Below are 17,345 nucleotides of genomic sequence, written 5' to 3' on the forward strand. Positions count from 1 at the left end.
TGCTAGGCAGCAGACTAACATTCTTCTCCTCTGAAACCTCTTGATCCCCACAGCTCATCAGAAGGCACTCAGCACCATTGTCTTCCATGCTCCTACTAGGACGGCCCATTAAGCTGTGCTTAAAGCATTCCACTGCTTTCCTAACTCAAAGTACCAAAGTCCAAATTCCTCCAAGCAAAAACATGGTCAGGCCTATCACAGCAGTACTCCAGCCCTTGGTCCTAACTTCTGTCTTAGTTAAGGTTTCTTTTGCTGTGAAGAGACACCATGATCACAGCACCTCTTATAAGGAAAACATTTAATTGAGGGAGCTTGCTTACAGTTTCATGTTATTCTTTAAAGTTGATTCAACTCAACACAATCTCCACTGGGGTGGCTGATCATGTCCCCTGACCAAAGCCACCTCTGAACTGGAATTTGGTTGCTGAGCCAGCTTTCTAGTCAACCTCAGGGGGCTCATGCGCCTCCTGTCAGAGTCTCTTTCTGCCTCCCCTCCTGTGAATCTTGCAGGTAACTCACCCTCTGGACCTTTGGACTGAGACCTGCCAATCTTCAGGACAACTGTGGCACAGGGTGGCAGGCAAAATCTCCAGGGTAATCTTGGAGCCACTGGATGCCTTCATTCATAAGGTACCACTAGAGACGTCTCCAGGTAAACCGCTCCGTCTTGTATCTCGACTTGAGAGACCGTGTGGCCTTCATTACATGAAGGTTGGGCACATTCTTGTTTGCCAGCTCGGGGTGTTGGGGTACAGGGACATCCTTCTTGGCAACCACCACCCCTTCTTTCAAAAGAAGTTCATGGATTGCAATCCAGCTCTTCGCAGGCGTCAGCATCACTGTAGCTGCAGGGTCTGAGGAGGCTGGAAGGGAAGGGGCGTGTGCCACAGCAGCGTCTCTTGTCCTATTTTTTAATTGATGTATTTAATGGGTATGGATATTTTGCCTGCATGGATGTCTGTGTATCACGTGTGTCCCTTGTGCCAGAGGAGGCCAGAAGAGGGTGTCAGATTCCCTGACATCTGCTTTCTTCAAGGCTTCTTTGCGTTTACTTGTTCCCCTTCGTGAATCACACCAGGAATCTTGCACGTGCCCTGTGATTTCTCAGGGGTAGGCTCTGCAGTATTGGTTCTGACTTGTACTAGTTGAATCCCACCGACCTCCAGACCTTACAGATCTCTTCGCAGCCCCTTTGTGGAACCGTTGTTGGGCACATCACAACGGCACAGTTATAATTGCACCGTGTGTGTTAGTTAGGTCATCAACAAAAGCTGGAATACTAGATCTCAAAGAGACCCTGGACAAGTGGCTAACTGAGGTGCCTCTTTAATATATCAGAGCTGGCTCTGGCCACCAGGCTTTCCCAGTCCCTACTCACAAGTACCTGTTACAGAGTCATACTGGCTGGCATATCCTACCCCCAGCCTCAACCTCTCCACCCCATCGTCTGGGCTTCCCTTCCCCAGCCTCTGATGCCTGTATAGCTTCAGCCATTTTGAGCGCTCAGTCTCTTGGTCTCTTGGTTCCCCTCTTGACCTCCTCCTTTCTCTACTCTTCTCTTCCTCTCTCATTCCCCACCGCCAGTCCCTACCCACCATGGCTCAGTTTAGTCTGGACCTTTCCACATGCTTCTGGCTGTTTTCTCCCTCATATCCACAATAAATATTCCTCTCCACCATGTTTTGGAGCAGTCATATCCTCATTTCTTCATTCGGTCTATAACCATGCTTTGCTTAGTGATGGGAAGAGTTCAGGAAAATGTGTATTGTGAGGGATTTTGTAGTTCTGTCATCATTCTGCAGTGTACTTGCACAGAGCTGGCTGGGTGTAACCCATTACTCACCATGGCTGCCTGGGATAGTCTGTTGCCTCTCAGCTCTTGGAGTTTGCACAGCGTGCTATTGTACTGAATACTGTAGGCCACTGTACCCAATAGTAAGCATTTGTGTGCATGAACATAGAAGGGGTGGTGGAAATACTCTATGGGAGATAAACTCAGCCTGGAGAAAGGGCCTAGTGAATAAAGGAGCAGGCTACCGAGCCTCACAAAGAGACTGACAATGGAGACTCACATGGTGGGAGGTGGGCCCTGGCTCCCACAAGTCGTCCACTGACCTTCACACACACATGCCCTGTGTCTCGTGCATGCCCACACACTCACAGACACACAAATGAGTAAATTACCTTAAAAATCCAAAAGAAAGACGAAACAGGGGCCCACCCATGCAAGGCACACGCTGCTAGATGCCTTCAGGGGTGGGTGGCTCAGAAAAGAGATTCCAAGGCCTGGACCATGTGCAGGGTTCCTGTTCACACTGGCCTTGTCACATATCCTGATGGCTCTGACTCTGTCAGTTCCATTACAGTCTTAGGGGACCACTGTTGTAAGCGTGGCTCATCGTTGTCTCGCATGTTTGCAGCACAGGACTGTAAGTTTTCTAAAGAAGCTGGGAGAGAAGGAAGGGAAGCGGGCATGTTTACAGTTGTTTACAGAAACTGTTCAGTTTCCGTTCTAGGTGTCCTGCTTGTATATAGCTCTCTCCCTTTGTTCCTACAGAGGCCAGGTCCACTCTGGGATAATTTATGCACCCAAGTTCAGCTTCACCTACGTTCCTGTGATGCCACTTGCTGCCACCCACCGTCCTATGATGCCATATGCAAACACACCGTGTCTCTGTGCTCTGTGTCAAGCTACACAGTGTATGCATTGCCTTACACAGACCCCTCTTCAATCAGCTATGAGGGAATGAACACCTAATGTCTTTTGTAATTACACAAGGTAATTACAAAATCACCAGTGTTGATGCTGTGTGTGTCTACGTTCCAATCACCTTACCGGATCCCTGGTTTCCCCCTGAAAGACGTCAGTTAGTCTTCGTTGTAAGGGAGGAAATGTTTTCTGCTAGCAACACCGTCTGACCAACTTTTGCCTCTGTGGTGGTGCCTTTATTCACTTTTGGAAGGTGGCCTTTGGATGTAAGGTTCAAGACTGACAGTTTCTCTGAGCAGCGTAAGTGCCCTACTGCCTTCTGGCTAGCATTATTCCCCTGGAGAGGTCAGCTGTTAATCTCACGTGGTTTCTGTAGAAGCGACAGCTTGTTTTTCTCTGGCTGAGTTTGAGCTTTTCCACTCACCCTTGGCTTTCAGCGTTTTTGCTTTACTGTCTGCAGATCTCAGAGTTCACCACGCTTCCAGTTTGCTGAGCTTCCTGTATGGGTTTTGTCTTGAATCAACTTTGGGAATTTTCAGTTTTCATTTCTTCAAGTGGTTTTTTTCTCTTTCTCCTTTTGTTTTCAGGATGTGTTTGCTGGTGTGTCCATTGGCTGCACTCATCTCTCTGTGTGTCCATTGGCTGCACTCGTCTCTGTGTGTCCATTGGCTGCACTCATATCATCTCTGTGAGTCCATTGGCTGCACTCATCTCTCTGTGTGTCCATTGGCTGCACTCCTCTCTGTGTGTCCATTGGCTGCACTCATCTCTCTATGTGTCCATTGGCTGCACTCATATCATCTCTGTGTGCCCATTGCCTGCACTCATATCATCTCTGTGTGTCCATTGGCTGCACTCATATCATCTCTGTGTGTCCATTGGCTGCACTCATCTCTCTGTGTGTCCATTGGCTGCACTCATATCTCTGTGTGCCCATTGGCTGCACTCATATCATCTCTGTGTGCCCATTGGCTGCACTCATATCTCTGTGGTTGTGTGGACTTCTCCCCTCTTATTTTTCTTTGCATTCTTTGGCTGTGCTGTTTCTGTTGATCTGTTTTCAAGCTGTCACACTCTTTTGTCATGTGGAGAGTACTGTTGAGACCATCTAGCACAATTTTATCTCCATCTCTCAAATTCCAACATTCCCATTTCTTTGAAAATTTTTTTTCTCTTTATTGTGATTGCAACTGTACTCAGGGTCACATCCTGGGCCATTCTAAGCCAAGTTTAGTCACCTCTCCTTGATAAGCCAATTAAAAGAGCTAAATTAATAGTGAAAAGAAAAGTAGAGTTATTCAACGTGATCACAGTGAGACCAGACATCCAGTCACCTCACTTCCATCTTTAGGGTCCTGAAGTTGAGTGGAGGTTTGTAGAATGCTACAGACATGCCTAATCAGGCAGTTCTGGTCAAGTGTTGTCATAACTACTGTCCACCCATCCTTGACTCTTCTGAAAGGTGGTCTGACAAATTGTAAATCTAGTTCCTGGGTAAAATACCCCACCCCACCAGCCCCAGCTGGTGTGGGCTTTAGGTTTTCTCTTCACCCACCTGAGACTCTTGGGAATTTTGAGTAATATTGTTTGAATAGCCTGATAGCCAGAGTAAGGGATACAGCTTCCCTTTGGAGCATCCTCATCTCTACAAGGCTGGCTTCAGTGTTGTCTTTCTGAAGTGTGTTGTCATCATGCTGCTTTATGAATAACCTTATTGTATTTCCATTTATTTTCAGTCCACAGAAATAACATTGAAACTTTCATATTAAGTTTTTTTTTTTTTTTTTTTTTTTTTTTTTTTTTTTTGGTTTTTTCGAGACAGGGTTTCTCTGTGTAGCTTTACGCCTTTCCTGGAGCTCACTTGGTAGCCCAGGCTGGCCTCGAACTCACAGAGATCCGCCTGCCTCTGCCTCCCAAGTGCATATTAAGTTTTTATCTATAAGCTTTCATTAATTAGCTTACTTTCATAAATTTGTCCATCAGTGTGATAGCTAACACTGACTGTCAACTTCATAGGATTAAGAATCAATGAGGAGAGCCTGGAGAGTTTGGCTCCATGGTTAAGAGCACTGGTTGCTCTTCCAAAGGGCCAGGGTTCAATTCCCAGCAACCACATGGCAGCTCACCACTGTCTGTAACTCCAGCTTTAGTCAGGATATTGTTATGCTTCCCTGTGTCTGAGCACTTCATAAACATTTTCACACATGCTCAGAGCCGCATAGCACATCTCTGTGGTGTCTTGGGCGTGGGTCTCAGGCCCCATTTTCTTATATTACACTCTTATTTAACAGAATCAGGACCCCTTCCCTTCAGAGCCAGCATTCAATGTAAAATAGTTCCCTGGGAAAAAGAGCTTGGGAAACAGGTGTGAATTGTGAATTTGAGTTTCCTTAAGAGTGTCCACTTCACCTGACTCTTTGTAAGTCATTTTCATGGGACCCCGGGGAAAGTCTTGTTTATTTACTGTCTGTCCAGGATAAACAGTGTCTCCTGCATTTCCCAGCTCAGCCAGCAGCAGCTTTGGCCTGGGCTGGAGCCAAGACTCTGACTCATCTGGAATGGACTCTGCCTGTCTGCCACTGCAGAGCCACAGAAGGGGAGTCCCAGGAAGCCCCCGTAGACGGTTGGTTAGAGAAGGGAGCCAGCAGGATCTATGTGTGCAACCGTAAGACATGGAAGTGGACTCTTGTTACTTACCCCTTAGCCTCTGAGTGGAGGGTCTTAAGGACAGCAGGAAGAAAACAGTGCCCGTGCACCAGCACAAACATGTGTGACACATAGGTCTGCTGACTCATGCAGATGCAGACAGTCTGAGAGACAGTTAGGCAGAACAGTTCTGTGGGCTTTAACAAGCCTGGAGATTCCTGCGTCTATGACTTCCATCCTTGACAGAGTGGTTCCGTCTCCTTTAGAAGTGGCCCTGTTGATCCTCTTTGTAGTCAGCTGCTCCTTGTCCCCTAAACCCTATAACCCTAATACACCTTCTCTCCATGCACTTTTCTTTCCCCTAATATACCTTCTGTCCATACACTCTTGTTTTCCCTAATACACCTTCTGTCCATACACTCTTGGCTTCCCTAATACACTTTCTATCCATACTCTCTTGGCTTCCTTAATACACCTTCTGTCCATACGCTCTTGTCCATACACTCTTGTTTTCCCTAATACACCTTCTGTCCATACACTCTTGTCCATACACTCTGTCTTCCCTAATACACCTTCTATCCATCCATATATTCTTGTCTTTTTTTTTTTTCTGAGGTAGGGTTTCTTTGTGTAGTTTTGGTGCCTGTCCTGGAACTCACTCTGTAGACCAGACTGACCTCGAACTCACAGAGATCCGCCTGCCTCTGCCTCCCAAGTGCTGGGATTAAAGGCGTGATCCACCATTGCCTGGCATACTCTTGTCTTTTGAAGGGTGTCATATGAATGGAAGTCTATTTCGTGTAAAACCTTCAAAGTTCAAACTTTTGGTCAGGGACCTCACTGGCTTAGCTTTTGGTAAAGGAATTATGGTGGGTATTGTCAGAGTGATAGGACCAGTATGGGAGGGAGATCTTCAGTGTCTCAGGCATTAGAGCTGGTATTATGATCTATCTCCACTCCATTGACCAGAAGTCCCAAGAAACCTACCTTAGTACCTTCCAAAGGCATGCCTTCAGTGTTCAGTGGCCTAAGCACCTCTTGCTGGACTCCATCTCTTGAAGGTGGCCCACCATCTCCCAACACTGAAATCCTGGGGACCAAGCTTCTAACATGTGTATCCTGGGGAGACAAACCACACCAAACCTTGGCAATCCCCAGCCAGAGTCAGTTGGTCTCTGAGCTGGTGTCCACTGCATGGAACCTGGGCTGATCATCACTCTGAGTCATTGTAACCCAGTCTCAAGAGAGGTCCGAAGGCAGAATCTGAGGAATGTCCCTAGATAGGTGCTCCAGACACCCTGATGCCCAGCAACAGAGCCACTGACACTTGCAGGCAGCATTCTTGAGCGGCTCTGAGGCAGGCCTGGCATACAAGTCAGGTATGATCTGCTGACTTCAAGCTGGGTCCCACTTAGGAATTGTTTTCTTACAGAAAAGAAAATTGAGAGATGTTAAATCTTTTTTGATATTCTACATAACCTACACTAAAATGTCTTTCCATAAGTCAAAGCCAAGACTTTTAGAAGCAGAGAGCTCTAACTAAATTGAGACAGAAAAGAACAAAAACAGACCACAATTGCTTCACTCTCTTCAATGAGTACATACAACAGGTCATGAACATGGATGATTTTGTTCTGCGATGAACTGATGCATGGAATTCTCCTCTGGAAACATATTTGAATAGCCAGTTATGAATCTAAACATAAAAAGCAACCTGGAGTAGGTTTGACCATTGTTAACTAAACCCAGTTTTATCTTCAGAAGGGGAAGCAGGCATAGTACTACATTGGAATCACTGTTTTTGAAAAGATTATGGTCACTTTGCTATAAACCAGTTTTGCTTAAATTTGAAACATTTGGTTAGCCATTCATGATCTAAACTCTGGTGTATGCAATCCATTAAATCATAACATCTTCAATCACGGAACAGTCCTGTTTTGTAATCAAGACAGTGGTTACTGCTCAATAGCTGTTTAGAACTAGGCTATGAAGCCTGCCCTGTCTTTCTTCCCCAATGCCAGCAAAGGTCATTTTTGCCGAAGGCTGCACTGTTGGATTTGATTCCTCAAATCCTCCTCAGCATGTTCACAAGGCCCAAGTGCCTGTTGAATGTGGGATGTGCATGAGTGAATCCAATGCCTGACCTGTCTTAAGCCAAAACAGACCATGATTAGGCCGGTCCTGCACTTGCCCTCTCATGGAGCTGCATGGAGGTAAGTAAACTCTTCTTGCCTTTCTCTTCCTTACTCATTTTTCATTCTGCATTGGCTTCTAGCCCTGCCTACTGCTTTTCTGTTGCTGACATGACCCGTGTTCCTGACCAGAAGCTAGATGTCTTGCTCCCATTTCCAGAAAATTCATTAATACTATTTGAATGTCCAAATGGAAAAGAATAAGTATTTCCACTTTTAATCCTCCACAAAATTTGAACGTCCTGTGGAGTGCCCTCTCCTGAGTTCAAAGTCATTTCTTAAAGCCTTGGAGGAGCAACATGGAACAATGTAACTACTATCGAAAGTGTCTGCTGTGATAGCCAGGTTCTGTCAGGGCCCTCTGGAGCTCTGCACACACTGACCTTTGCTGCCTGCCCTTCAGTGTCTGAAATGCAAATCAAAATGACTCTGAGATACCATCATACACCTGTCAGAATGGCTAAGACCAAAAATGCTAATGACAGCCTATACTGAAGAGGATGTGGAATAAGGGGAACACTCCTGGTGGGAGTGCAAAGTTGTACAGCCACTTTGGAAATCAGTGTGGTGGTTTCTCAGAAAATTGGGACTCAATCTACCTCAAGACCCAGCTATAGCAATCTTGGGCATATATCCAAAGAATGCTCAATTATACCACAAGGACACTTGCTCAGCTATGCTCATAGCAGTGTTATTCATAATAACCAGAACCTGGAAACAACCTAGATGCCCCTCAACTGAAGAATGGATAAAGAAAATGTGGTACATTTACACAATGGAGTATTACTCAGAGGTTAAAAAAAAACGACATCATGAAATTTGCAGGCAAATGGATGAAACTAGAAAATATCATGCTGTCTATGGTGGAACACCTTACACAGCCTTGGTGCAGAGGGAGGGGCTTGGACCTGCCTCAACTGAATATACCAGGCTCTGCTGACTCTCCATGGGAGGCCTTGCCTTGGAGGAGGTGGGAATGAAGGTGGGTTGGGGAGAAAGGCTGGGGGCAGGAGGAGGGAGGAGAGGGGTATTTATAGTTGGTATGTAAAATGAGTAGAAAATTTCTTAATAATAAAAAAAGAAAATGTCATCCTGAATGAGGTAACCAAGACCCAGAAAGACAAACATGGTATATGTACTCATTCATATGTGGATCTTAGATGTAAAGCAAAGAATTACTAGGCTTACAATCCACAGCCCCAAAGAAGCTAGGTAACAAGGATGACCCTAAGAGAGATTCATGGATTTCCCTAAGAAGAGGAAATAGATGAGATCTCTTGGGTAAACTGGGAGTGGGTGGTGGTGGAGGAGGGGAGGGGATGGGGGAATGGGAACATGAGGAATCAGGTTGGTCAAGTTGGAGCTGGGACAGAGGGGGAGAGTAATGAATGAAATATCTTGACAGAGTGAGCCATTTGGGGGTTGGAAGAAATCTGGTGCCAGGGAAACTCACATGAATCCACAAGGATGACCCCAGCTAAGACTCCTAGCAATAGTGGAGTTGTCATCAGAGAGGCTTCATTCAGTAACTGATAGAAGCAGATGCAGAGATCCATAGTCAAGCCCTGGGCAGAGATCCCAGAGTCCAGTTGAAGAGAGGAGGAGCGATGGGTGATATTTTCTTTAATTTTGCCAAATACAAATAGACTAGATATTGTAACTGTAATTCTTGCTAGATAACTGTTTTGTTATATGTAATTTTACTATGTTGAAGTTAAAACATTCCTTTTAAATAGAAAGAAAAAGGGAAATGATGGGTGATGTTGCTCTGTATGCTGTGAATGTGTTCTTCTGATTGGTTGATAAATAAAATGCTGATCGCCAGTAGCTAGGTGGGATAAGCAGAGAGGAGAATTCTGGGAAGACGAAACCTGAGTCAGGAGACACCAGTCCACTGTTTAGAGAGCAACACGTAACAGCACACAGGTAAAGCCATGGAACACATGGCAACATATAGACTAACAGAAATGGGCTGAGTTTAGTTGTAAGAGCTAGTCATTGGTAGGCCTGAGCTAATGGCTCAGCAGTTATAATTAATATAAGCCTCTGTGTGTTTATTTGGGGGACACGAGTGGGAGAGATTTGTCCCAATCGCCGGCAGGCCAGGACACAGGAAAACTTTAGCTACAGAAAAGGGATTGCATGAGGAAGTGAGGTCAAGGTCATGTCAGAACAACCCTCAGAGACAGCTGGCCTGAGCTAGTGGGAGCTGGACCGACAGCTAGGGAGCTTGCATGGGGCCAACCTAGGCCTTCTGCATGTGGGTGACAGTTGTGTAGCTTGGTCTGTTTGTAAGGCCCCAGCGGTGGGATCAGGACCTGTCCCTGGAGCATGAGCTGGCTTTCTGGAACCTATTCCTAACTCTGGGTTGGCTCACCCAGCCTTGATGCAGAGGGGAGGAGCTTGGTCCTTCCTCAACTTGATATGCCATGCTTTGTTGCCTCCAGTTGGAGGTCTGCCCTTTTCTGAATGGAAGAGGAGTGGATGGGGGGATAGACAGGAGGTGGGGGAGGGAACGGAAGAGAAGAGGGAGGGGAAACTGGTTGGTATGCAAAATAAATGAAAAAATTTAATTAAAAAAACTTCAAAAAAAGAAGTTGCTTCTGGAATTATGAGTGGGTACTGGGAAATGCATGGATTGGACATTCCCTCCCAATGCTTGCTGGCTGCAGAGGGTAAGGAGCTGCAGGACTTTGTGTGAGAAGAAAATGTGAAGCCCATCCTTCCAACTGACTGCTGTGGGTGCACCACCATAGGCTCTGAATGTGGGATTCAGCACCATCAAATAGAGAAAAACGGAACCAGCAAACTGGTCAAGACACTTGGTTTGAGTAGAGGAGGAAGTCACCAGGTGGCTGGAGACAACTTCGGCATCCCCCCTCCCTCCACCCCCCACAAAGTCCCACTGTGGCCCTTTTCTCTTTCCTGAAATTGAAGGCGTCTAAGCTGTTTCCCCAGCACCTGCTGTTGAACTGTTCTCTCTGAGCTGAAACACTGACTCCTGGCAGGAGGCAAGCCCCTAAATAAAGCCTCCAAGATGCACGGCGCTCCTGCAATGAGTCACAGGGTTCAGCCATGGTTCCAGAAGCAGGAACAATTGTCCGGGAAGAGGAGGCTCTCTGGGGTGTTGAACCGCCTGCCTGGGACAGGCTTTTCTGTGATGTTGCTGCCTTTGAGACACCCACGATCTTCTAATAACCCCAAGAAACCTATTGGCTCCCTCAGCTAGAACTGAGCAATTTTTCTTCGGTCTGTTGTCAGTGCCTGGTCTATGGTGAATAGACATTTTCTCATGTCTCACCAGGAAATGGCATGCAGCAGCTTCTCCAAAGACTCAGACCCAGCATGGGGACCCACCCTGATGAGGCAGATGGTTGTTTCCCTCCTTCTAACCAGCATAAACATCATCTTTGGTCTCAAACTGGATTGAGAGTGAGCAGTAGAATTAGTACATTTACTACTGTAAGAATATAAAATTTAAACTAACAGATTTACAATTAACACTAAATCCAAAGGAAAAACTAGAGTATGATTCACGCCTCACATGACTTTCTCATTCTTTTTTTTTTTTTTTTTTTTTTTTTTTTTGGCCAGCTTAAAGCATATAAGAAACAAAAAGGCAGTTAACTCTCTAAGACTCAGTTGAAGAAAAAAAAATTAAATCCTTTTAAGCCTTTTGCTTTTCTCACTAAAATGCAGCTTCCCAGGCCCCAAGTCAGAGCAGTCTGATGTCCTTTTCACCAGCCCATGAGTTGACTACCCTGTCAAACCACCCAAGAGCAGGGGCAGGAGACCAGCCAGGGCATCCTGCTGTTTAAGCCTGTGTTCGTTTCACACAGAAGGTGAGATCTACATTTGATGTCCACTTGATACAAGTTCTGGTTGTCCCATCTCACCAGTGAATGGAGAGACAGAGGCCTCTCTCCAGTGGAGGAGGGGAAGAGCCGACTCACCTTGTGTGACTCACTGCGGCCCGTCCAGCTTCTTCGCTCTCCATCTCTTGGTCTCTATGAAGCCAGTTTGTAGTCATCTGGGTTCCGGATCCATGGTTTCTCTTTGGTCATAAACCCCAAACCTGCTGGAGTTTATGATACTGAGGACTATGTCTGGACATCCTTGATTCTGGAGGGCCCGGCACTTCTTCTGCCGATCATCTGCAGCTAGAATCTGCCATCAGGTTCAGACAGTGTATGCCAGGCACAGCATGAGAAAGACCAAAATGCCACATTAGCGTGTGTATGAGAAGGTGGTCCAGACTGCGTCATGTTATCTCTTCTCCCTCAGTCTATGCTCACAGCCTTGGCGGTCCTGACAGGCAGAGCCTGGGGAGGCATGACTTCCTTGTGACATGGGGGCATCAGTTGAAAGAAGACTGGAGGACGTTCCAACTCCAAGCTGCGGTGTCCTGGAAAGCCAGCTGGGAAGGGAAAAGGTCTCCCCAGACAATTTAAAACAACTGACTGCTATTTCCTGGAGAATAAACATGTGCCTTCTATTTTCAAGCTGCTCCTTGATCAGGGACATTTGGGACTGTACATTTCTCTGCTGCCATAAAACAGCAACACATAATCCAGAAGCAAAGCAATTGTCAATCAGAGAAGGCCCTAGAAGCCCATGATGGTAGTTTATAGAAGAAACATGGCAGGTAGCTGAGCCTGAATCCGGGGCGCATCTGCGCAGGTAGGGAAACTGCTTTCCTTATGCATCCATCAGCTTCTGTTGCACTTCTGATCACCCCAGGTGACCAGTTTACAAAGAGAAGAGAGGTTTGGGCCGGCTGCAGTTCAGTGATAGGAGCACTTGCTAAGCATGCGTGAGGACCTAGGTTCAATCTCCAGCACTGTCAAATCAAGAAACATACAAATAAAAGAGAAGAGGTTATTTGGGCCGAGCTTTGGAGGCTTTGGTCTCTGATGGGTTTGGTTGAATTGCTCTGGAGTGTGGAGAGAAGTATCGTGGTGGGACTGTCTGGTCGGTACAGTTGGTCACCTCATGGTTGGAAATCAAGGTGAGAGGAAGAGATTGTCGCCCTCATCCTTTTCAAGGGCATCTCAAGGAATCTAACGTCTTCCCCATTTTCCTTGTAGAGCAAGCTGTGGATGAAACCGTTAACATGAGGACTTCCGGGAGACATTACAGGTCCAAATTACTGCACCCTCCATTTTGGAAGGGGTGACCTGTAACCAGCTGGACACCACAGAGGCCTCAGCTGTGAGAAGGTAACACAAGCACAATAGTCATGGCCTGTAAGATGGCCTTGGAAAGGAGACATTTGTGTTGGCTTGTAACTCATAGCCATGGGCTCTTTCTATACAAGCCCACTGAGCAACAAGGATGGTTTGTGACATCACAGAACAGGCTGCCCATCCCCCTGAGTCTCAAATGCCTCTGCACACAGGGTTCATTCTGATGAACATAAACATGCCTCCAAATGTCTCAAGGTATCTGGGAGATGGATCCCCGTACACTCCTGTACCTACATCTGTCACTGTAAATCCTTGTTGTTAATACAGATGCAGTTGGCCTAATGAGTCTGGTTACCTGTCTGTTGTGCAGTCATGGTTCCAGCAGGGAGACACTTGCCTGAAGGGTAAGGTTCTGTCCTGAAGGATGCAAGTTAGGGCTGGAATCAGTCACTGTTGTCCATAGGGCTGGAATCAGTGGGCACTTCCCATGACATGGACATGTCTGTCTGGGACAAAAGGAGGTGGCCTGGTGAGTAGCTCTCATGGCTGTTATGACTCATAATTGAGAGACTGTGCTTTCCTTTCCCATCTTAGGTCCCTTCTGGAATCTTCCAGCAGGAGGCTGTGGGATCTTACCAAGCCAGAAGCTGAGACTCTTGGGGACTCTGCAAGCCACTGAGTCAACACAAATAAAATCATTCGTTACTCCATTGATTGGGGAACTGAATCTTTTATTAAAGAAAAGGTTTTTGTTTTGTTTTATTTTGTTTTACTAAATAGTGGGCCCAGGGGCATAATGTGTGGAAGCCAGGGCCCTCTTTTGAGAGGATTCAGTGAACTCTAGGCCCTCACATAAAAGTTAATAGCAAACCAGCATCCAACAATGGCCTTTGAAGACTCTCAGTCTTCAGGAATGAAAGTGTGGATTTCCATTAAGAAAATGCCCTACAAGAGCGAAGGAAACATGGGACAGTCACAGAGCAGGGAACTTAGGAATGATTTCCAGGATCCAAGGATCTGTAGAAGAGGCATATTTCCTTCCTTCCTTCCTTCCTTCCTTCCTTCCTTCCTTCCTTCCTTCCTTCCTTCCTTCTTCCTCCCTCCCTCCCTCCCTCCCTCTCTCTCTCCCTGTGCGTGCGTGCATGCACGCACACATGCATTTGTCTACAAATCTATGGCTCCATCTCTGCCTGCTGAAAACTCAAGCATACATAGACCAAATACAATGGAGTGGCTAGTCTCTGAACCCTGCAAGTGTAGCAACAACAGCTAACATTACTTAGTATTAGACCTGTTATGTGTAAGGATTTAAAACCTGCAGGAGATGTGCAACAGCTCTCTGCAGACACTGTCACTTTATATGAAGGCTTTGAGCATCTGTGGCTTGTGATATTTGGGGGGTGCCGGGTCCAGTCTTTCTGACATGGGAACAACTGTACACTGTGCATCCTGTGAGTGTATGGCGGGACACACACAGAGGGCTTGCTTCACTTTCTGTCACCGTTGTCCTAGCAACGCTGTTTCCCTTACCAGCTGCAATTTGTTCCAGTTTGTTCCCTCCGTATAGAAGAATCTTTCAGAGATTGTCAACAACTTGTGCTCAGATATCAGAGCCTGGCTCTCTGAGCTGTGTCCTCTGGGCCTCTTAGGTCAGAGCCTCAGCTGAGCAGGGAGGGATCCCTCTCCCCTCTCCACAGGCCTGGGCCCCACTCAGAAGAGCCCCCTCCTCTTTGCTTATGTGGTGTTAGGGATTGAACTCAGGGGCTTGCACATACTAGGCAAGCACTTTATCACTGAGCGACAGCTGTGAGATGAAGCTGCCTCCTCCCGGCAGTTCTCGGTGATCCCTGCTCCGTTTGTGTTTTTGGTCTCCCCATACTCGCTTGTCTAGTTCTCCATATTCAAATCTCTCTTTAAAAACAACCGAGACATCCTTTTCTCTAACGGTTTGTTTTTATTTATCTGTGTGTATGTGGGGGAGCGGGGAGAGGTGGGTGTGCACAGATGTGGCAGCCAGGAGAGGGCATCCAATCCTCTGCCTTTGGAGTTACAGGCAATTACCAGGTACCCAACACAGGTACTGGGAACTGAACTAGATCCTTTGGAAGAGCACTCTTAACCACTGAGCCATCTCTCTAGCTCCCTGAGGCATCTTTCATTTTCCAAATGATATATGTATGTCATGATTTCATGGCATGCTTAAGAACTTTGTCAGTCATGTGTGTGTGTGTGTGTGTGTGTGTGTGTGTGTGTGTGTGTGTGTGTGTGTTACAGAATAGAAATCCACAGCCAGGATTGTGGTTTTTAAAGCACCTTTCCAAACTTCAAATGAAAAGTCAGCCTTCTGGTGTGGGACTTTCTGCCAGCCTGACGAACTGAGAAGAATCTTCCATCTCCTAGCGAGATCCAAGGTCTCATGTGGGAGACCACCAGAGCCAGACACAAGGGGAACTTATTGGCCTCAACTGGATCCCTCGGGTATATAGGCTTTTGTCTCAAGAACCCCACAGGCCAGCCTAGATTTTTCTAATTCTCTCCCATTTGTGCTAATTCCTGGCTCCTGGAACTCAGATGAGGATTTGTGTGCCAGCTTCCTTGGACTGGGGATTTCTGTCAGGCAGGAGCCTGGCTCCTGTGGACTGGCCTCCCACAGAGAGCCCTAAGAACACACACCTTATACCAGGCAAATCTGGGCTCAGATCCTGACTCTACAACTCACTGTGCTAAATTCTACTGTTCTTATCTACAAGATGAGGCTTTTGACTTCTTCTCACAGGCTGTTGTATCTACCGGATTCCACCATGAGCAAAATGTGCCCTGCCCTGCAGGAGGCAGGTCAGCATACCCATCATCGCTGTCCCAGTGCCAAGTGTGGGGCACAGCATACAGTGGGCACCAGACGCACGGCTGTGTCTGAGTCTTGGCACAGTATTGTGCCTGAGAGAGACCCAGGACTCTGGACTTGTAGCTGGAGTGCTTCTCTCTGGGTCCCACCAAGCCTCCGCAGTCCCATAGCCCACTTATAAAATAAACACACAGACTCTTATATTATTTAAACTGTTTGGCCTAATGGCTCAGGCTTCTAGCTATCTAGTTTTTACATCTTAAATTAACCCAGTTTTATAAACCTATATCTTGCCACATGGCTTGTGACTTACCAGTATCTTACATGTTGGTACTCATGGCACGGCTGGCAGCGTCTCCTGACTCAGCCTTCCTGTTCCAGAATTCTCTTCTTTGCTTGTTCTGCCTATTCTTCCTGTCTGGCTACTGGCCAATCATCATTTTATTTATACAGAGCGATATCCACAACATGAACTCTTCCCAAGGAGGAAGGACATTTCTGTAGTTCTCCATCGTTTCAGGAAATCAGGAAAGCATAAATCAAATGCTGCCACATGGGCAGCTATATCTTCTTGCTACTGTCATAACCCCTGGTGATTACAAGCCAAAGGCCTCTTCAGTTTTCATTCATGGAGGAAGTCTCCTGAGCATTAGCAAAAGCAAATCCTGGGATCACCAGGTGCACACTCCATCCAAAGGAAAAAACACTTTCCCCTCTAAACAGGTGTGCACACATGCCCACTTCAACCCTCCTCCTCTTAGGCCATAGAGACTTTTTAAATGTGATCTATTATTATTGTTGTTATTATTTTATTATTATTATTATTATGTGTGCATGCACTGGCATGAACATAAAGCTCAGAGGACAACTTTTTGGAGTTGGTTCTCACCTACCTTTGAAGCCATCTCACTGGCTTCATATTGATTTCCTCTGATGGCATCTTATCGAGTACATAGGAATGGGTAGGTAAATAACGGGATGAACTCATGCTTTACAAACATGTTAATTTTATTGAGTAGGCATCAAAGCTCCTCTGTATCAAGTAATGGAGAAGCCATGTCACACGGGTTACAGAGTTATTTTTACTTGAAATAATCTTTCATAAAAGAAAGAAATTAAATACTGTTCTATAAAAAGTGCAGTAGTCATTACTGGAAGTTTTCCAAAATGAAAGCAAGATTTACTACATATTGCAAAAATTGGTTGAGTGCTTTAATTCTTCACGAAGGAACGACCTGGTCACCTTAGACAGCTCTTACAGTGGGTTTCTTCACCAACAATGGACCAGATGGAAGAGAAGACTTGTATGGAATTAGCACGAACACTCACATGTGGGTAGAAAGGATTTTGAACAACTTGGCCAGAACATGATGATCTATGATGCATTTTTGCCTCAGCGTTTTCATTTGTCCACAATAATGAAATAAATACAAAGCAAAGCATCTCCAAACCAGTCAAATGAACCAGAGTGAAGGAGAGAGGAGAGAGAGAGAGAGAGAGAGAGAGAGAGAGAGAGAGAGAATTCATGGTTTTGTGAGGTTAAATGCCCATTTAAAGATACTAGGCAAGCACAGGCTGAGGGAGTCATTTGTTCTAATCAGCTCCCACGCTCCCAGTTACAAGGAGGCTGGTTTGTAAAAAAAATGAAGGTGAATGGAGTGCAGGCTCTGTAGGCGAGGCAGTGATGGCTCACCAAGCTCAGGCCCTGCTGGGACTCAGTTGAGCCTGCTTTCTGCTCCTAAGTGTTCCTTCATTTGTGTCACTGA

The 17,345-nt window shown here is 46.2% G+C and overlaps 1 long non-coding RNA gene and 1 pseudogene across 1 annotated transcript; one reads left to right on the forward strand and one right to left on the reverse strand.

The window, feature by feature from the left end:
* Positions 1-352: 352 nt before the first annotated feature.
* On the reverse strand, positions 353-4,474 carry LOC114695515 (annotated as a pseudogene).
* An 8,426-nt stretch (positions 4,475-12,900) lies between these two features.
* Positions 12,901-13,444, forward strand: LOC119086624. Its single transcript, XR_005089951.1, has 2 exons — positions 12,901-13,138; positions 13,329-13,444. It is a non-coding gene; the product is annotated as an uncharacterized LOC119086624 (long non-coding RNA).
* Positions 13,445-17,345: the final 3,901 nt, after the last annotated feature.

This window comes from Peromyscus leucopus, chromosome 1, assembly GCF_004664715.2.
Source record: "Peromyscus leucopus breed LL Stock chromosome 1, UCI_PerLeu_2.1, whole genome shotgun sequence".
In the NCBI taxonomy this organism is placed as follows: Eukaryota; Metazoa; Chordata; class Mammalia; order Rodentia; family Cricetidae; genus Peromyscus; species Peromyscus leucopus.